Source organism: Homarus americanus, unplaced genomic scaffold (genome assembly GCF_018991925.1).
Source record: "Homarus americanus isolate GMGI-L3 unplaced genomic scaffold, GMGI_Hamer_2.0 scaffold6317, whole genome shotgun sequence".
NCBI lineage: Eukaryota > Metazoa > Arthropoda > Malacostraca > Decapoda > Nephropidae > Homarus > Homarus americanus.
The window spans coordinates 14176613-14198914 of record NW_024730668.1 but is presented as its reverse complement, the minus strand read 5'-3'; the positions used below and the strand labels follow the sequence as shown (position 1 = coordinate 14198914).

Genomic DNA, 22302 nt, shown 5'->3' with positions numbered 1-22302 from the left:
TTATTGTTATTATTATTATTATTATTATTATTATTATTATTATTATTATTATTATTACACACACACACACACACACACTACTGAATTCAGCACTAAACAGTACCAGTGAAAGCAGCGACCCACCAGTGAGATAAGCACCCCTGGGAACTAACCACCATCTTCTGACAAGGAGGTGCTAGTCCGTCCACCCTGGGAACAACAGAGGGCCGGCAGGCTATGCACCTGACTAAGGGATAACACAACATCACCACGCAGTGAGGTACTGTGACACCACCCCACACCACTCGGTATCCTGATGACTACGTGAGGTCCTTCATATCAACACCCGAGGAAGAGTCACTGTACCACGTGAACACCACACCACCTGGTGTCTGTATGACCACGTGAGGTCCTTCATATCAACACCCGAGGATGAGTTACTACACCACGTGAACACCACACCACCCGATGTCTCCATGACCACGTGAATTCCTCCATATCAACACCCAAGGACGTGTTACCACACCACGTGAACACCACACCACTATGTCTCCATGACCACGTGAGGTCCATCATATCAACACCCGAGGACGAGTTACTACACCACGTGAACACCTCACCACCTGGTGTCTCCATGACCAGCCCACGCCTGGGCCATCAATTGTAAATTATAATAATTTGTATGTTCAATCATTGTTCCTTCTTCTTTTAGTAATGAAAGCTTTCTCAAACGACCCACCCACCCCATGTCTTTGTATGTAATAAGTCATTTTGTCTAACGTATATTTTCAGCCTTCGAGCTGCCAACTTTTTCAATAAACCGTTAATTATTGTTATTATTATGACGCTAGTCCACATTCGTTGCACATATGGAGGGCTCCATCTCTTCACCTGCGGTGTTCCCGGGGGAACCAAGATGGGACCACTGTGCTTCCTAATCCTGATCAACGACGCTCTGTTGGACACTCCTCACAGGTAGAAGTACGTGGATGACTGCACTGTGAGGGTTACAGTGGACAACACCTCTCCGGACTACTCATCGCTACAAGGCACCCTGGACAGGCTACAGGCATGGACTACGGAGAACAAGGTCACCATCAACCACACCAAAACCGTAGTCATGCACATCAATAGCGCCACCACTCCAGTGCAAGCTCCAGCAGTCACAGTGGGTACCCATCCTCTCCAGCTAGTGCAGTCTGCCAAATTCCTAGGTGTTAACATAGACCACAAACTGGACTGGAAGGCCCATGTAAATAATACAATCAAGGCAGCCTCATACCGACTCTACATGCTACGACGACTCAGGTCACTTGGGGCACCCACGCCAGAGCTGAGGAGTATCCACAACGCCTTTATTCTCCCCAAATTAACGTATGCATCACCAGTCTGGTCGTCTTCTCTCAACTCTATCCAACAACGCCAGCTAGAGAAGGTACAGAAAAGGACCTGCAGAATCATGCTTGGCGCAGACTCCTCCGATTACAACAACACTCTCTCCACCCTGGAAATGCCATCCCTCAGTGACCTCCACCACCAAGCACTAGCAAGGTTTGGAAGTGGACTACTGCATCATCCTCGTCATCGCCACCTCTTGCCACAGGCAGTCCACCGCCCACCTCGCACAGTCCGCCGCTACAACAAAATTCAGCCCATAAGAGCCCGCACTGATAGATATAAGATTAGCACCATCCCATCTATTGTTAAAATAATAAACAACTACTGATTTATGTACTGTACAGCCCTGTAAATGTATTGAACGCATATCATTATGTCTAAATCACATGTAACTTTATATATTTTCAGCCACCGGCAGCAACTCTATTAATAAACTGTTTATTATAATTATTATTATTATTATTATTATTATCTACTGTGGGAGGAGCAGTGGCAACGTCTCTCCGACTTTGACGCTTGTCTGCCTCGGTTTGCAGTCGGACTAATTAAAAAGTATGGACACCTTCTCGTGCGGTGCTTCTCCAAGCGTTAAGATGTGGAGTAATCAACTCCCAGGTGAGGGGGTCGATTTGGCACCTTTTCAGGTTTGTCTTAAGACTATCCTTATACCTTTTCAATTGCCAGCTGGCATTACATGTACTCTTCGTTAGGTGAATGTAAAGTAGCTGCTTTGGCAGTCTACTGTCATCCATGCGGGTAACATGGACAGTCCAACTTTGTTGTTCATGGATACTGGTAGCCTCGATTCTCCAACAGTTGGTGTCAGCAAGAATACTGGCATTTGTTCTCTTGTCTTCCCAGCGAACTCGGAGGATGGAAAGTAGACTACATTAGTGAAAGTTTTCAAGTGCCTTGAGGTGCCTCCTGTATGTGACCTATGTCTCACTGCCATATAGTAGGGTGAACAGGACCACTGCTCGTTATATGTGCAGCTTTGTGGATAATTTTAGCTCCCTACAGCTGAATACACAATTTAATAATAATAATAATAATAATAATAATAATAATAATAATAATAGTAATAATAATAATAATAATAATAATAATAATAATACTAATAATACTAATAGTAATAATAATAATAATAATAATAATAATAATAATAGTAACAATAATAATAATAATAATAATAATAATAATAATAATAGTAATAATAATAATAATAATAATAATAATAATAATAATAATAATAGTAACAATAATAATAATAATAATAATAATAATAATAATAATAATACAAAATAATAATTAACGGTTTATTAAGAAAACATGGCTGAAAATATACAATGAACAGAGATGATAAGTTACATATGGTGAAATTGGGGAGTGGGTCACTTGATTGACAAAAGCTTTCAATACAGAAACATAAGAAACATAGAGTCAACACATAGATTAACTTAGATCTGGTACTGTGGGAGCTGGTCTATAGATATTCTTGTGACCTGATGTCGGCTCCAACAAAGTCCTTCCCACTGTCTTGATGGCCGTTGTACCTGACTGCTAAGCCGCTACCTCACTACAGCTGCAGATGTACCACATGGTCGGAGTAAGTCCTCCAGCTCACACAGGGTGTTGGAGATGGTTCTTGTTCCTCATATGATGTTGTTCGGAATTCATAGTTCCTCACCTGGGTGGAGTAGGAAGTCCTCATTTCTCTCCTGGTGTAGTTTGGAGTATTTCTTAGCTTCTCATCCAGTGTTGGTGATGGTGCGTCAGGTCAAGGTGTCGGGTCAACATTGGCCGCTAAGCACTGATTGTCGATCTAACAGTTGTTTCTTCCTTTCGAGTTGAAATTGTCACTATTGTATATAAGTTGTAGGTTGATCGTTAATCTTTGCACTGTACTGTTGGTTGGAGGATGTTGATAAATCCAAATGGGGAGGAGGAGATCGGGAAGGGCCTGACAAACCGGGCTGGCAGCTGTCTCCAGCGCCGACTACACACGTCCTTACCCTATGAAGGCTGAAGGAAGTATTTCGGAGTCCGCCCAAGGCTTGAGATGCACATCTGATCCGATTCTGAATCTCTTCATCAATGTCTGCGGTGGTGGACAGGAGGGAGCCGAGATACCGAAAGTGGGTAACATTAAGCTGGATGGGTGGTGGAGGTGTGTCTGAACCAGGGGCAGGTTGAAAGAGAATCTGAGTCTTATGTACATTCACCTCAAGGCCGAAGTGTGCTTACGCATCTGTGTAGGTGTTCGGATCTTCTGTAGGTCCTGTTCAGTGTGAGCAACAAGGGTAAGATCGGCTGCATACTGAAGTTCAGTAATGGAAGCTGCCTACAACTTTGCTCTTGCCTGGAGTCGTTTTATGTTGAAAAGACCCCTCTACACCCAGTACTCCTTGTTCACCCTGCAGGCTAAATTGGCACCGGCACGAGTAAGGAAGGCAGCCAAAAAGATGGAAAAGAGAGTTGGTGCCAGTACACACCCTTGTTTAACCCCTGTTTGGATGGGGAAAAACTCTGACTGAGTGCAGTTGTGCAGAACACTGCCGTTCATGCCATCGTGGAGTTGCCTCACAATGGCGATGAACTTTGGTAGGCAGTCAAAACGGCCGAAGGTCCACCAGAGGGCTTCCAAATTGACCGAGTCGAAGGCCTTGGGTAGGTCGATGAAAGCCATGTACAGGTCACAACGCTGTTCTCTAAACTTTTCCTGTATTTGGCAGGCAGCAAAGATCATGTCAGTGGTGCCATGTGTTGGTCTAAAACCACATAAAGATTCTGGGAGGAAATTTTCCGCCTCAGGAAGAAGTCTGTTTAGGAGGGCTCGGGCGATAATCTTGCCAGCTATGGAGAGCAGCGAGATCCCACGGTAGTTGCCACAGTCTGACCGGTCTCCCTTGTTCTTATAACTATTGACATTGGAGGCGTCTTTAAGAGCTTGGGAGATTTCCTGCATTTTCCCATATATTCTCCAGGCGAGAGTGGATTCGGCTGGTAAGCAGAGGTTCTCCTGCTTTAAACACCTCGGCTGGGATTCCATTAGGCCCTGAGGCTTTGTAATTTTTCATCTGTTTGGTGGCAGTAGCTACCTCATCCAGAGATGGAGGATAGCTGAGGTGGGTCAACTCTGGAAGTTGAGGGACCTGCTGGGTAGTCAGAACATCCACATCGGTGATTTGGTAGAGCAATGAATGGTAGTTCTCTTTCCAGCGCTGAAGGAGGCCTTCGTCATGTTTAATTATGTGGTTACCGTCAGATGAGCAGAGGGGGGCTTCACATGCTTTAGATTGCAAAGTTTCTGCTGGGCTGCCGCTTGATTCTTGCGGAAAATATCAGCTTTGGTCCAATGCTGAGGTATGTTCTGCCTCTCAGTAAAAGCAGCACGCTTATAATCGATGAGTACTTTGATTACCAGTTCATTTCATGAACAGTATTAAGAGAACATAAGCACATAAGAATGGAGGAAACTGCAGCGGGCCTATTGGCCCATACTGGGCAGTCCCGTTTACACCCAACCCCTATTGCTCATATAAGCATCCAACCTATGTTTGAAGCTATTCAGCGTATTCGAGTTAATGATGATATTTGGTAACTTGTTCCATTCATCCACTACTCTGTTTCCGAACCAGTGTTTACCTATTTCACGCCTAAATCTAAATTTGTCCAATTTAAAACCATTGTTACGAGTTCGCTCCTGGTTGGATAGTTTGAGTACCTTAGTAATGTCCCCTTTGTTTAGCCCTGACTTCTACTTATACACCTCTATCAGGTCGCCCCTCGCTCTACGTCTCTCGAGGGAGTGCAAATTAAGATGCTTTAACCTGTCTCTATACTCAAGGTTCCTAATGCCCGGGATTAGTCTTCTCATTCTCCTCTGAATTCTTTCCAATGATTCTATATCCATTCTGTAATACGGTGACCAGAACTGAGCTGCGTAATCCAGGTGTGGTCTCACAAGAGCAAGATATAGTTTTAGGATGACCTCGCTAGTCTTGTAACTAACACTCCTTTGTATGAACCCAAGTACTTTATTAGCCTTGTTACGAGCAAAAACACATTGTTTACTTGGCTTAAGGTTCCTACTTATCATTACTCCTAAACCTACTTATCACTGGGATTCATGTTGCAAACAGCGATCACAAAGAAATTAGATTCCAGTTAGATTTTCAGGGCAGACGTAAGGAAAATTCCACTGAAGTACCAGATTTCAGAAGAGCAAACTTTGACAGTTTAAAGAGGCAGCTGAGAGAGGGGGTGTCGCGCTTGGCCGTGAACCTGACAGATGACTCAGACCTGATAACGAGATCTGAGATTGCCGAGTTCCAAGACAATTTAAATAATGAGTTACTTAATGCACAAAGGCAGAACATACCATACAAAAATCTCAGATCAGACAACAATGACCCTAAATTGGTAAATAATTATTTAAAGAACATCATTGGCCAAAGAAAGGCTATAGGTAGAAGGATAAAGCGTGGCGAAATTTACCTCAAGGATTATTATAAGATATTGGCGTGTAGGGTTAAAACCGAGATAAGGAAAGCCAAGAGGAATAATGAGGTAAGGATAGCAAGGGAGGCGAAGAAAAACCCCAAAGGATTCTACCAAATGTATCAAACTAAAACAAGAGAAAAGATTGGACCAATACGGTCAGATACCGGCGAGCTAACTGATAACGACTGAGAAATGAGCAATAATCTGAATAAATATTTTTCAACAGTTTTCACCACCTAAAATTTAAACATGATACCCGAGGCACCGAGTCTATTCGGAGATAGTGAAGAAAACAAATTAAGCGAGATAGTAGTGACTAGTAACGATGTTAGTAAGCAAATAGACAAACTAAAGCCTAATAAGTCACCTGGTCCCGATGAGATATTTGCCAGAGTATGAAAGGAATGTAAGGAAGAGCTTAGTATGCCCTTAGCAAAGCTGTTTAACATGTCCTTAAAAAACAGGTGTAGTACCAGAATCCTGGAGGATAGCGAATGTAATACCGATTTTCAAGAAGGGGGATAGATCACTATCCCCTAACTACCGCCCAATCAGTCTAACATCAATAATAGGCAAAGTACTGGAAGCAATCATTTCAAACTCTATTCGAAATCACCTGGAGAAGCACCGATTGATCAATGATTCCCAGCATGGCTTCACAAGCGGACGTTCTTGTCTAACTAATCTATTAACATTCTTTTCATCAGTTGTCGAATCGGTGGACGAGGGGCACAATCATGATGTGGTATATCTCGACTTTAGCAAAGCCTTCGACAGAGTCCCCCACGAAAGACTAATTAGAAAGGTAGAAGCGCATGGCATCAAAGGTAACATCCTTAAATGGATTAGGGCGTGGTTACAGGAGCAACGTCACAAGTGGAGTTCCCCAAGGCTCAGTACTTGGATCATTATTATTTATTATATACATAAACGACATAGATATCGGCATAGACAGCAACATAAGTAAATTTGCTGATGACACTAAAATAGGACGTGTTATTAAATCTGACGAGGACTCCGCAAAACTACAGGAAGATCTAAACAAATTTTTCGAATGGTCGGAAAAATGGCAGATGAAATTCAACGTGGACAAATGTAAAGTACTCAGTATAGGAGATGTAAACAGGGAAACCAGATACCAGATGATGCCATAGAGAAATCCGACTGCGAGAGAGATTTAGGAGTAATGATAAGCAGGAACCTTAAGCCAAGTAAACAATGTGCTTTTGCTCTTAACAAGGCTAATAATGTATTTGGGTTCATACAAAGGAGTGTTAGCTACAAGACTAGGGAGGTCATCCTAAAACTGTATCTTGCGCTTGTGAGACCACACCTGGATTATGCAGTTCAGTTCTGGTCACCGTATTACAGAATGGATATAGAATCATTGGAAAGAATTCAGAGGAGAATGACAAGACTAATCCCGGGCATTTGGAGCCTTGAGTATAGAGACAGGTTAAAGCATCTTAATTTGCACTCCCTCGAGAGACGTAGAGCGAGGGGCGACCTGATAGAGGTGTATAAGCGGAAGTCAGGGCTAAACAAAGGGGACATTACAAAGGTACTCAAACTATCCAGCCAGGAGCGAACTCGTAACAATGGTTTTAAATTAGACAAATTTAGATTTAGGCGTGAAATAGGTAAACACTGGTTTGGAAACAGAGTAGTGGATGAATGGAACAAGTTACCAAATGTCATCATTAACTCGAATACGCTGAATAGCTTCAAACATAGGTTGGATGCTTATATGAGCAATAGGGGTTGGGTGTAAACGGGACTGCCCAGTATGGGCCAATAGCCCCGCTGCAGTTTCCTCCATTCTTATGTTCTTACTGTTGGGTTGTTTATAAGCCCATGTTCGAGCTGCTCTCTGAAAGCATGTGTGTGTGTGTGTGTGTGTGTGTGTGTTTGTGTGTGTGTGTGTGTGCACCCAGTAAGGTCTCCTTATGCGGTTGAAAACACAATAAAATTCAAAGATCCAAACAAAAACAAAGCATACAACCATACGCTTCCTTCAGCCTTCATAGAGTAAGTACGTGTGTAGTCGGCACTGCCCGCTGACGTGGCCGTGGTTTCTTGAACACGGAGACAGCTGCCAGCCTGGTCTGTCGGACCCTCCCCTTCCCCATCTCCTCCTGCCCATCTGAATTTATCAACATCCCTCCACCAACAGTAAAGTGCAAAGACTGATGATCAACCCACAAGTGATATACAAAAATGACAATTTCAATTCGTAAGAGAAAAACAACAGTTAAAGTGACAATCGTGCTTGGCGGTCAATGTTGACCTGACTCTTGACGTGACGCACCCAGCGGTACACTTGCCACCACCAACACTGGATGAGAAGCCAAGAAACACTCCAAACTACACCAGGAGAGAAATGAGGACTCCCTTCTCCACCAAGGTGAGGAACTATGAATTCCTAACTACATCACACGAGGAACAAGAACAATCTCCAAAATCCTGTGTGAGCTGTAGGACCTACCCGGACCACGTGGTGCATCTGCAGCTGTAGTGAGGTAGCGGCTTAGCAGAAAGGTACAACGACCATCAAGACAGTGGAAAGAACTTTGTTGGCGCCGACATCGGGTCACAAGAATGTCAACAAGACCAGTTCCCTCAGTACAAGATTTATAGTTAATCTGTATGTTGACTATGTTTCTTATATTTTTGTTTTGAAAGCTTTTGTCAATAAAGTGACCCACTCCCCCATTTCACCATATAAGAACATAAGAAAATAAGGAGTCTGCAATAGACTGGTTGGCCTGTGCTTGGCAGCTCCTGTTGAGAGTTACTACCACTTTCTACCACCCATCAATCTATCTAGCCTCCTTTTAAAACTTTCCAGCGTTCCAGCACTTACTACAAAGTTGCTAAGCTTGTTCAACTCGTCTACCACCCTATTTGTGAACCAGTTCCTTCCTCTCTCCCTCCTAAATCTAAACTTATCCAACTAAAATCCGTTGCTACGAGTCCTATCTTGCTCGGAAATTATAAGAATTTTATCTATATCTTCTTTATTGATTCCTTTCACCCACTTAAATACTTCTATCATATCTCCCCGCATTCTTCGTCTTTCTAGGGAATGCAAGTTTAGTTTCTTTAATCTATCTTGATATGGAAGGTTTCTAAGTCCCAGAATCATTTTCGTCATTCTTCGCTGCACCGACTCCTGCCAGTGAATTGATATCCATTCTATAACAAGGGCACCAGAACTGAACAGCATAATCGAGGTGCTGCCTGACTAGCACAAGATATAGTTGCAATATGACCTCCGCAATCTTATTACTTACACTTCTAGATATAAAACCTAATAGTCTGTTTGCCTTATTTCGAACATTAACGCCCTGTTTTCTAAGTATCTTTCACAAGTCGACTTTTCTAGGTTAATGTTGTTAAGGCTGTATACATTGACAGTATTTGTTCTTCCAATATTAAGTATGCTGCACTTGCTGGTGTTGAATTTCATTTGCCATTTTCTGACCATTCCTACAGTTTATTTAAATCCTCCTGTAGTGCATTTGCATCCTGCCCTGAATTAATCTGCCGCCCTATTTTGGTGTCATCCGCAAACTTGCTTATGTCACTGCTGATCGCAGTATCTACAGTAGATCGTTTATGTATATTATGAACAAGAGTGGGCCCAGTACTGACCCCTGGGGAACCCGGTTACACAGCCCCACTCAGATTTAACAGCATCTACGCTGACCCTCTGTGTTCTATCGGTAAGCCATGATTTTATCCAATTTAAAACTTCCCCTCGATACCATAAGCCATAACTTTTCTCAGAAGCCTTTGATGTGATACTCTGTCACCGGTTTTGCTAAAGTCTAATTAAATAATATCGTAATTTTCGTCATTATCTACTACCTCGAACACTTTCCTAAAAAACGTCAGCAGATTTGTTAGACAAGATTTTCCCTTTGTAAACCCATGTTGAGAGTCGTAGATTAATTTGTTTTTCTAAAAATGCGATCGGATGCTATTTGCTATAATTGTTCAAGAAATTTCCCCACTACTGACGTCAAACTAATCCGCCGGTACTGCATTTGACTGTTTCCACAAGTCTGGCACAACTCCCGTGTCTAATGATTTTATAAATAAATTTACGAGGGTTCCGCTAATCTGTTCCTTACACTCTTTCAAAACTCGAGGGAAAATTTCATCCGGCCCTGGGGATTTTGTCTTCTTTAATTTGTTTTTATCTTCTTAAGAAGATCCTCTTTTCTGATAGCAATATTCTTTAATTTCTCTTCTCTTATTCATTTCCCCTAAATATTAGTTCCACCTCTGGCATTTCCTCGTCAATTTCTTCTGTGAAAACTGATAAGAAGTAGTTGTTTAATGCATTACTTATTTTGTCACTATCGTCAATCACTTCCCGTCTCTCTGACTTTAAAGGCCCCACTTTGTCCTTGACCTTTGTCCTATATACCTGGAAAAATCCCTTGGGATTTGCCTGGATTCTCCTGTTATCCTGATTTCGTAGTCCCTCTTTGCCTTCCTTACATTTTTCTTAACATTCCGAGATAGTTCATTCTACCTATTTCTGAGATGCTCCTCCCCCCCCCCCTTTAATTTCTTATAAATTCCTTTCTTTATTCCTATTTCATGTTTAAGATTTTCTTCATCCACCTTGGCTCATTCTTATTTGACCTAAATTTTCTGTATGGTATATTTTGTTCTTGAGCTTTACGTAGTATACTAGTGAATATATTATAGTCATGATCAATTGTTGTGTCGCCGGGGAACTCACCCATTCCTACTGGGACTCTGACCATATTGACATTGTTTTTCGTTTCCCTATTTAGGGTGAACCTGATTTCTCTGTGATCACTGTTCCCTAGTTCTTCCCCTATTGTTATATCTCTGATAATATTTTCTTTATTTTCTTTAGTTGTGTTCTGACCTCACTAGAGGAAAGGTCACAGCGGCTTAGCTCCCGGGGATCAATTGTCAGTAATGGCTAGTGCTACTTGTGAACAGGGCTGCGCCCTTATGAGCGACGAGTTAAGGAAGGTCAAACAAGAAGATTCTTGAAATTATAGGAAGAGAGAGCGAGGATGAAGGAAGAAACTAGACAAGAAAAGCCTGTGTCTGACGAAAACTCAGGCGAATGGAAGGTTGTGAGGAGAGGGACGACCAAACTGGTGGTGAAAAAACACACCAAGGTTGTGAAAAAGCCCACCAAGGATACGACAACAACAGCTAAGTTTACCAACTCTTTCAGTTCTTTGATAGGCGAATTGGACAATAGCATTGTCAGGGACAAGGCTGACAAGGAAGGTACGTAAACCTTATTTGTTGGCGGTTCCCAGGTACGGTACCTGGACAGAGCTTTTTGTTTTAAAAATATGAATAGGATGAGGGTGTGTTTGCCAGGAGCTGGGGTGGGGGATATAGTTTACAGGATGGATAATATCTTGTCTGATAATGGGAACAAACCCATTATCTGCCTCAGTACAGGAGGCAATGATATTGGCCGGTGTAGGAGTGAGGAGTTTCTTGATAAGTTCAAGACAGCTACAGAACGTATTAGGTCTAAGGGAGGGATCCCTATCATATGTGGTGTTCTGCCTAGAAGGAGAGTTGGCAATGAATGGTTGTCAAGAGCACTTGGTGTCAACGGCCGTCTTGACAGATGTTGCAAGTCAATATCAGTCCAATTCATTGACAACTGGGGCAACTTCTACGGCAGAAGGGACCTTTATGCTAGGGATGGGGTGCATGTGTCTAGGGATGGGGTGGCAACCCTGGCTGGGTCTCTCGAGAGGGCAGTTCAAAAGATGTCGAAGTCTTTAAACTGCTAAGAGAACATATGAGCATGGGAGTGGAGGAGACTGCAGTGGGAGCGGGTAAACAAAGTGAAAGGTTACAGGGAAATAGTGCTAGGAATTATGACAAAACTAAATTAGGCAGGGAGTTAAAACCTAAATGCGACAAAGAGAGGACTCAGAACACGACTAACTTAAATGTCTACTACGCAAACAGTAGAAGTATGAGAAAAAAATAGATGATATTAGGGCCTTGGTATGTACCAAAAAAAATCGATATAATGGCATTCACCGAAACATGGATCAACCTAGACTCACATGAGTTACCTGTCGAATACCAAGTTGCAGGTTACAAATTATTCCATACAGATAGGCAGAATAGGAAAGGAGGCGGAGTAGCAATCTATGTCAGGGATAATCTGAAGTGTGAAATAAATAAGGAAATAAAAACTGAGCGGAATACAGAAACAATTTGGATAGAATTAATCGATGGCAGGGAAAAAATAATCACAGGAGTAATATATAGACCTCCTAATCTTGATAGAGTTAATGAGCGACTTATCTGGGATGAAATGCGCAGGGCTTCCATACACAACAAAGTCTGTATAGAAGGCGACTTTAACTTTAGCCAAATAGATTGGATTGACCTTACGGGTAACTCAGAATCAGAGGATTTTCTTGAAACGATCCAGGACTGTTTCCTAAGTCAACATATAACCGAACCCACCTGGGGTCATAATATACTCGATTTAGTTCTATCAAACAGAGAAAACCTCATTATTAATGTCGAGGTAGGGAATGAACTTGCTACCAGCGATCACAAATAAATTAGATTCCAGTTAGAATTTCAGGACAGCCGCAAGGAAAATTCCATTAAAGTCCCAGATTTCAGAAGGGCAAACTTTGATAGTTTGAAGAGGCAGCTGAGAGAAGGGGAATCTCGCTTGGGGGTGAATAACATGACCTCACACAATGTACCCACAGAGGGCGATCTCACCCTACCTGGAGACCTGACGGTTGAGAATGACCTGATAACTAGATCTGAGGTTACCGAGTTCCACGACAATTGAAATAATGAGTTACTTAATGCACAAAGGCAGAACATACCATATAAAAAACTTAGATCAAACAACAATACCCTAAATGGATAAATAATTATTTAAAGAACATTATTGGACAAAGATAGGCTATAGGTAGGAGAATAAATCGTGGTGAGGTTTACCTCCGAGATTACTATAAGGTATTGGCCGGTAGGGTTAAGACCGAGATAAGAAAAGCAAAGAGGATTAATGAACTGAAAGCAAGGGAGGCGAATTCAAACCAGAAGGGATTCTATCAAATGTATCAAACTAAAACACGAGAAAAGATTGGAACAATGCAGTCAGATACCAGCGAGCTTACTGATACCGAGGGAGAAATGAGCAATAATCTTAATAAATATATTTCAACAGTTTTCACCACCGAAAATATAAACATGATACCCGAGGCACCGACTCTATACAGAGATAGTGAAGAAAATAAATTAAGCGAGATAGTAGTGACTAGTAACGATGTTAGTAAGCAAATAGACAAACTAAAGCCTAATAAGTCACCAGGTCCCGATGAAATATTTGTCAGAGTATTAATGGAATGTAAGGAAGAGCTTAGTATGCCCTTAGTAAAGTTATTTAACATGTCCTTAAAAACAGGTGTAGTTCCAGAATCCTGGAGAATAGCGATTGTAATACCGATTTTCAAGAAGGGAGATGGATCATTATCCTCTAACTACCGTCTAATCAGTCTAACATCAATTGTAGGCAAATTACTGGAAGCAATCATTTCAAACTCTATTCTAAATTACCTGGAGAAGCACAAGTTGATCAATGATTCCCAACATGGCTTCACAAGCGGGCGATCATGTCTAACTAATCTATTAACATTCTTTTCATCAGTTTTAGAATCAGTGGACGAGGGGCACAATTATGATGTGGTATATCTCGACTTTAGCAAAGCCTTCGACAGAGTCCCCCACGAAAGATTAATAAGAAAAGTGGAGGCTCATGGCATTGAAGGAGATGTTCTAAAATGGATTAGGACGTGGTTACAGGACAGGAAACAGCGAGTGAGGATTAACGGCACTAAATCCCATTGGAGCAACGTCACTAATGGAGTTCCCCAAGGTTCAGTATTTGGACCATTATTATTAATTATATACATAAACGACATAGATATCAGCGTAGACAGCAACATAAGTAAATTTGCTGATGACACTAAAATAGGACGTGTTATCAAATCTGACGAGGACTCAGCAAAACTACAGGAAGGTCTAAACAAATTGTTCGAATGGTCTGAAAAATGGTAGATGAAATTCAATGTAGACAAATGTAAAGTACTCAGTATAGGAGATGTAAACAGGGAAACCAGATACCAGATGAACAACGATGTTATTGAGAAATCCGACTGCGACAATGATTTAGGAGTAATGATAAGTAGGAATCTTAAGCCAAGTAAACAATGTGTATATGCTCGAAACAAGGCTAATAAAGTATTTGGGTTCATACAAAGGAGTGTTTCTTATATGACTAGCGAGGTCATCTTAAAACTATATCTTGCGCTTGTGAGACCTTACTTGGATTACGCAGCTCAATTCTGGTCACCGTATTACAGAATGGATATAGAATCCTTGGACGGAATTTAGAGGAGAATGACAAGACTAATCCTGGGCATTAGGAATCTTGAGTACAGAGACTGGCTAAAGCGTCATAATTTGCACTCCTTCGAGAGACGTAGAGTGAGGGACGACATGATAGAGGTGTACAAATGGAAATCAGGGCTGAACAAAGGGGACATTACAAAGGTACTCAAACTATCCAACCAGGAGCGAACTCGTAACAATGGTTTTAAATTAGACAGATTTAGATTTAGACGCGAAATAGGTGGACGAGTGGAACAAGTTACCAAATATCATCATTAACTCGAATCCGCTGGATAGCTTGAAACGTATGTTGGATGGATATATGAGCAATATAACCGAACCCACACGGGGTAATTATATACTGGATTTAGTTCTGACGAACAGAGAAAACCTCATAAGCAATGTCGAGGTAGGGAACGAACTTGCAAACAGTGATCACAAAGAAATTCGATTCCAGTTAGATTTTCAGGGCAGACGTAAGGAAAATTCCACTAAAGTACCAGATTTCAGAAGGGCAAACTTTGACAGTTTAAAGAGGCAGCTGAGAGAGGGGGTGTCGCTCTTGGCCGTGAACCTGACAGATGACACCGACCTGATAACGAGATCTGAGATTGCCGAGTTCCACGACAATTTAAATAGTGAGTTACTTAATGCACAAAGGCAGAACATACCATACAAAAAACTCAGATCAGACAACAATGACCCTAAATGGATAAATAATTATTTAAAGAACATCATTGGCCAAAAGAAGGCTATAGGTAGAAGGATAAATCGTGGCGAAATTCACCTCCGGGACTATTATAGGGTATTGGCGAGTAGAGTTAAAACCGAGATAAGGAAAGCAAAGAGGAATAATGAGGTAAGGGTAGCAAGGGAGGCGAAGACAAACCCCAAAGGATTCTACCAAATGTATCAAACTAAAACACGAGAAAAGATTGGACCAATACGGTCAGACTCCGGCGAGCTCACTGATAACGACGGAGAAATGAGCAATAATTTAAATAAATATTTTTCAACAGTTTTCACCACCGAAAATTTAAACATGATACCCGAGGCACCGACTCTATTCAGAGATAGTGAAGAAAACAAATTAAGTGAGATAGTAGTGACTAGTAACGATGTTAGTAAGCAAATAGACAAACTAAAGCCTAATAAGTCACCTGGTCCCGATGAGATATTTGCCAGAGTATTAAAGGAATGTAAGGAAGAGCTTAGTATGCCCTTAGCAAAGTTGTTTAACATGTCCTTAAAAACAGGTGTAGTACCAGAATCCTGGAGGATAGCGAATGTAATACCGATTTTCAAGAAGGGGGATAGATCACTATCCTCTAACTACCGCCCAATCAGTCTAACATCAATAGTAGGCAAATTACTGGAAGCAATCATTTCAAACTCTATTCGAAATCACCTGGAGAAGCACCGATTGATCAATGATTCCCAGCATGGCTTCACAAGCGGACGTTCTTGCCTAACTAATCTATTAACATTCTTTTCATCAGTTTTCGAATCGGTGGACGAGGGGCACAATTATGATGTGGTATATCTCGACTTTAGCAAAGCCTTCGACAGAGTCCCCCACGAAAGACTAATTAGAAAGGTAGAAGCTCATGGCATCAAAGGTGACATCCTTAAATGGATTAGGGCGTGGTTACAGGACAGGAAACAGCGAGTGAGCATTAACGGCACTAAGTCCCATTGGAGCAACGTCACAAGTGGAGTTCCCCAAGGCTCAGTACTTGGACCATTATTGTTTATTATATACATAAACGACATAGATATCGGCATAGACAGCAACATAAGTAAATTTGCTGATGACACTAAAATAGGACGTGTTATCAAATCTGACGAGGACTCGGCAAAACTACAGGAAGATCTAAACAAATTTTTCCAATGGTCTGAAAAATGGCAGATGAAATTCAATGTCGACAAATGTAAAGTACTCAGTATAGGAGATGTAAACAGGGAAACCAGATACCAGATGAACAACGATGCCATAGAGAAATCCGACTGCGAGAGAGATTTAGGAGTAATGATAAGTAGGAACCTTAAGCCAAGTAAACAATGTGTTTTTGCTCGTAACAAGGCTAATAAAGTACTTGGGTTCATACAAAGGAGTGTTAGTTACAAGACTAGCGAGGTCATCCTAAAACTGTATCTTGCTCTTGTGAGACCACACCTGGATTACGCAGTTCAGTTCTGGTCACCGTATTACAGAATGGATATAGAATCCTTGGAAAGAATTCAGAGGAGAATGACAAGACTAATCCCGGGCATTAGGAACCTTGAGTATAGAGACAGGTTAAAGCATCTTAATTTGCACTCCCTCGAGAGACGTAGAGCGAGGGGCGACCTGATAGAGGTGTATAAGTGGAAGACAGGGCTAAACAAAGGGGACATTACAAAGGTACTCAAATTATCCAACCAGGAGCGAACTCGTAACAATGGTTTTAAATTAGACAAATTTAGATTTAGGCGTGAAATAGGTAAACACTGGTTTGGAAACAGAGTAGTTGATGAATGGAACAAGTTACCAAATATCATCATTAACTCGAATACGCTGAATTGCTTCAAACATAGGTTGGATGCTCATATGAGCAATAGGGGTTGGGTGTAAACGGAACTGCCCAGTATGGGCCAATAGGCCCGCTGCAGTTTCCTCCATTCTTATGTTCTTATGTTCTTAATAGGGGTTGGGTGTAAATAGGACTGGCCAGTATGGGCCAATAGGCCCGCTGCAGTTTCCTCCATTCTTATGTGCTTATGGTCTTAATACTACGTCTAATATATTGACACTTATCATTTCTGTTCATTGTATATTTTCAGCCTTCGGGCTGCCATGTTATCTTAATAAACCGTTAACTAATATTATTTTTATTACACACACACACACACACACACACACACACACACACTCCACTATAACGTACAAATAATAAATCTCTGTAAGCTTTGAAGCTGAAACAATTAAAGAAAAAAGCGGACATAACTTAACTTGACAAAAATATACAGTACTTTTAACTTTTAAGTAGTTTAAGTAGAGAGGAATTGTTAAGCAGATGTACATATATAAGGTACAGATAAATTATCTCATTATTTGTTATATCAGGTGAATGTGGACACAAACTTTGTGTACCGTACCTTCATGAGAATGTTTACTTTACTTGTGTGTGTGTATATATATATATATATATATATATATATATATATATATATATATATATATATATATAAATAAATAATTCATGTAAATCCACAATGAATTCATTACTTAGTGATGAAAGCACGTATTGTGAGCTTACGAAAGATCCCCTGGAAAATATTAATAAGTTATCTAATTCCAAAATGAAGATGTTATTGAAAAAGAACCCCGATCTCACTAAACAGCTCTCTCAATTCAATCCCACTTTACCTTATATGTATGGTTTGATCAAAACACACAAGCTTAATAATCCTTTACGTCCTATCGTGAGTTCTGTGGGTTCTGTTACTTACAAATTATCCAAGTGGCTGGTAAAGATGATATCCCCTCTTACAGGCCAAATATCTAATTCACATATACGCAATAGCAGTGATTTAATTGATAAACTCAAGAAACACAATGAACCTTGCGAATTAATAAGTTTTGATGTAAATTCACTGTTCACTAGAGTACCTGTGAAAGACCTACTTTCATTTCTTAAAGATAAATTACAACTGCTAGATTTAACTATTGAACATGATACTTTCCTGAAATTGATAGAGTTATGCGTAACTAACAATGTGTTTAGAGCAAATGGGAAGTTCTACAAACAAATATTTGGTATGAGCATGGGTAATTGTCTTTCTGCTCCTCTAGCCTGTATATATATGGAGTTTTTTGAGTCTAGATTACTTCCCAATATAGTGGACTTTATTCCTCCATGGTATAGATATGTAGATGATGTTCTTTGTCTTTGGCCTAAAAACAGTGACCCATTGGAATTTTTAGACAAGCTTAATAATATTGTCCCTAGTATCACATTCAAAATTGAAAGAGTAATAAATGAATCCCTTCCATTTCTTGATATGCTAATCATGAGAAATGGCCAAAACTATAAATTTAAGGTATATAGAAAGCCCACACAGGTAGACAGTTTCATTCACTTTTTATCGAATCACCTTGAGTCTACCAAAATGTCAGTTTTTTCTGTTATGTTTTTAAGATGTCTGCGTATTTGTGACTCTGAATTTATTGACGATGAATTGAAACACATTCGTTCTATTGCACATAAACTCGGGTACCCTTCTGTGTTTGTTGATCGTTGTTTCAAAAGGGCTAAAAAATCCTTTCATTCCTCTCAAACCAGACATGTTCCTACACTTAAGAATATTTTGACTCTGCCCTATCGTAATGAATTTGTCCCGTTAGTTCGGTCCCTCAAGCTTCTAAATATTAATGTTGTTTTCAAGTATGACTCCACCATTACCAATATGTTAATAAGGAATAGCCCATGTTTGAATGTAAATGGAAGTGTTTATTGTATTCCATGTAGCAAATGTAATTGTAATTATGTAGGTCAGACAGGAAAAACACTGCAGCTTAGAATCAAACAACATAAGTATAATATCAGAACTGCATCTGAAAGCAGTGCCTTGTTTGTTCATGTTAGGAATAATAATCACCCCATTGCTTGGGAAAAAAGCTTAGAAGTATTCAAATCATCTTGTGTCACAGAAAGACTTCTTGTTGAAGCTAGTTTGATTAAGGAATTAAAATCAATAAACCTTAGTGATGGTCAGTTCAAAACTGATAATATGTTACATAAATTTATTTGTCAGTGGCCCAAGGTTAAAAATGCTTTGAAAACCTTTGATCTAGATGTATGATAGTTATTCTGTGGGTCCCTTTTTTCTGACCTGACTTGGCTAGTCACGTCACCTCCCTTCTCTTAAGCTCCTCTACGTGTGTGTTGGTGTGGGGATTAGTGGATGTCATCATTTTGACCTGACCTCATGTTTTTAGGTCACCCTGTATATTTAAGCCTCTCTCTGTCCATGTAATCCAGTTGCCTCTGAAGATGTCTTGAATAAAGACGAAAGCTAAGGTACTCCGTTGTTTCCATCTTCCCGTGTGATTTTATCAAGATAAATATATATATATATATAAATATAAATATATATATATAAATATATATATATATATATATATATATATATATATATATATATATATATATATATATATATATATATATATAGATATATATATATATATATATATATATATATATATATATATATATATATATATATATATATATATATATATATATATATATATATGCAAGTAAATCACTGTAGGTGCGCGTGATCTAGGTATATGCTGATAACCACAAGGAAAGAAGAAAACACGAAGTTCTCAAGCGCTTTCGTCTTTATTCAAGACATCTTCAGAGGCAACTGAATTACATGGAGAGAGAGAGGCTTGAGTACACAGGGTGACCTTACTAAACATGAGGTCAGGTCATAAATATGAATCCACTAATCCGCACATCACCACCATATAGGTGTGTGTGTGTGTGTGTGCGCCTTCGGCTCGGTCAACAGGTGGACCCTCAGCCGCTTTGGTTGCCCACCAAAATTCATCTCCATTGCAAGGCAACTCCACGATGGCATGAACGGCAGTGTCCTGCACAGCGGCACCCAGTCAGAGTTCTTCCACATCCAAACAGGGGTTGAACAAGGATGTGTACTGGCACCAACTCTCTTTTTCATCTTCTTGGCTGCCTTCCAGCCAGCGGGGTGAACATCGAGTACCGGGTAAAGAGGGGTCTTTTTAACACAAGACGACTCCAGGCAAGAACAAAGGTATCGGCAGCTTCCATTACTGAACTTCAGTATGCAGACGACCTCACCTTTGTTGCTCACACTGAACACGACCTACAGGAGATCCTGAACACCTATGGAGACGCGTATGCACACTTCGGCCTTGAGGTGAATGTACGTAAGACTTTGATTCTCTTTCAACTTCCCCCTGGTTCAGACACACCACCATCCATCCAGCTTAACGGATCTACACTTTCTAATGTTGGCCACTTCCGGTGTCTGGGCTCCTACCTGCCCACCACCGCAGACATCGATGAAGAAATTCAGCATTGGATCAGATGTGCATCTCACGCCTTGGGCAGACTCCGAAATCGTGTCTTCAGCTGTAGGGAGCTGAAATTATCCACAAAGCTGCACGTATATCGAGCAGTGGTCCTGCCCACCCTACTATATGGCAGTGAAACATGAGTCACATACAGGAGGCACTTCAAGGCACTTGAAAACTTTCACCAACGAGTCTACGTTCCATCCTCCGAGTTCGCTGGTAAGACAAGAGAACAAATGCCAGCATTCTTGCTGACACTAACTGTAGGAGCATCGAGGCTACTATTATTCATGAACAACTACGTTGGACTGGCCATGTTACCCGCATGGACGACAGTAGACTGCCAAAGCAGCTACTTTACAGTCACCTAACGAATAGTAAACGTAACGCTGGCGGGCAATTGAAAAGGTATAAGGATAGTCCTAAGACAAACCTGAAAAGGTCCCAAATCGACCCCCTCACCTGGGAGTCGATTACTCCACATCGTAACGCTTGGAGGAGCACCACACGGGAATGTGTCAATACTTTCGAGTTAGCCCGACTGCATTCCGAGGCGGATAAGCGCCAACGTCAGAAGGACGCTGCCACCGCCCCTCCCTCAGTAGATGGAGCCCTCCACATGTGCAACGAATGTGGACGACGCTGCCGGTCCCGTATCGGGCTCTTTAGTCACCACAAAATTCACTAACCTAGGTGACATTCCTAATAACCCATATCATTTCACCATGGCTGGATGATCGTCATACTCAATTCCGAGTGACAACAAAGTTGTAGTAGTAGTGGGTGTGTGTATGTGCGAGAGTGTGGTACTGTTTTTAGGCGGAATCGGTTATTTTGCAAAATAACTGGCATGCATATTGGTAATTTTGACAAATAACTTAGAAACAGACAACCTAAACTAACCTAAACTTATGGTTAGGACAGCATATAGTTCAAACTTAAAAAAAAAACGAACCGAACCACTTAACTGTGTATCAAGCTACACGAGCCATCTAATCCTAACCTAAGCTAACTTTATTCAACCATAAGGTTAGGTTAGTTTAGGCTGTCTTTTTGTAAGATACAGTATATCTTGCAAAATTACCAATATGGCTAAACGGTCATTTTGTCGGTTTTAAATTCGATTGCTCTTTTTTAAATTCTATCGAAGGTAAATTTTCGTATAATGTTATGTTTTTATTGTATATCACCTGTATTTTTAAAAAATTTCAAGACTTTTGTTTTCTAGGCTCTGATGATGGAAAATGATTATTTCCGAAACGTTAGCGATTAAAAGAAGCCCAACTTAGTCAAGATGTTTGTGTTTTCCCTGGTTCTCCTCTTCGTTATAAAACTACGCTTTCCGCATAACAAGTCCATTGCTGAAGTTATATATATATATATATATATATATATATATATATATATATATATATATATATATATATATATATATATATATATGCAATATTCAGAAATTTCAGTGTGATATTTAAAGAAGCAATTTATCAATAATGGCGATCTGAGTTCAAGGTCAAAGGAGGAAGGACAGTGCTCCCGCACAAGTAGTGAGAATTCCTGGAACTGCGCCAATATAATATTAAGTATACTCTGGCGACTTAATTTGGACTTGAATTATGAAATTAAATGACAGTTATTAAATTAAAAGTTATTATAGATCGTTTCCCAGTTTGAAAATGTTGCGTAAACCCTAATTAAGCTGTTAGTTGTGTGGTAAATAAGTCACTCCTTCAAGACGTACGCCTTGAAGTAGCGCATGTCTGGCAGTCGTGAGGCAGCGGTCAAGCAGACAGGAGCTCTGCGTTGGCCAGGAGAAACGGTTACGTGATCTGGTTTCTTGGTTACGACATCAGTTAACAAGGATG

At 40.6% G+C, this 22302-nt stretch overlaps 1 protein-coding gene across 1 annotated transcript in view; it reads right to left on the bottom strand.

Annotated features, from left to right (window-relative positions):
• The window catches only part of LOC121867092, a 38973-nt gene that overhangs the window by 15440 nt on the left and 1231 nt on the right, over positions 1 to 22302 (bottom strand). The gene's annotated exons all lie outside the window — the stretch shown is intronic.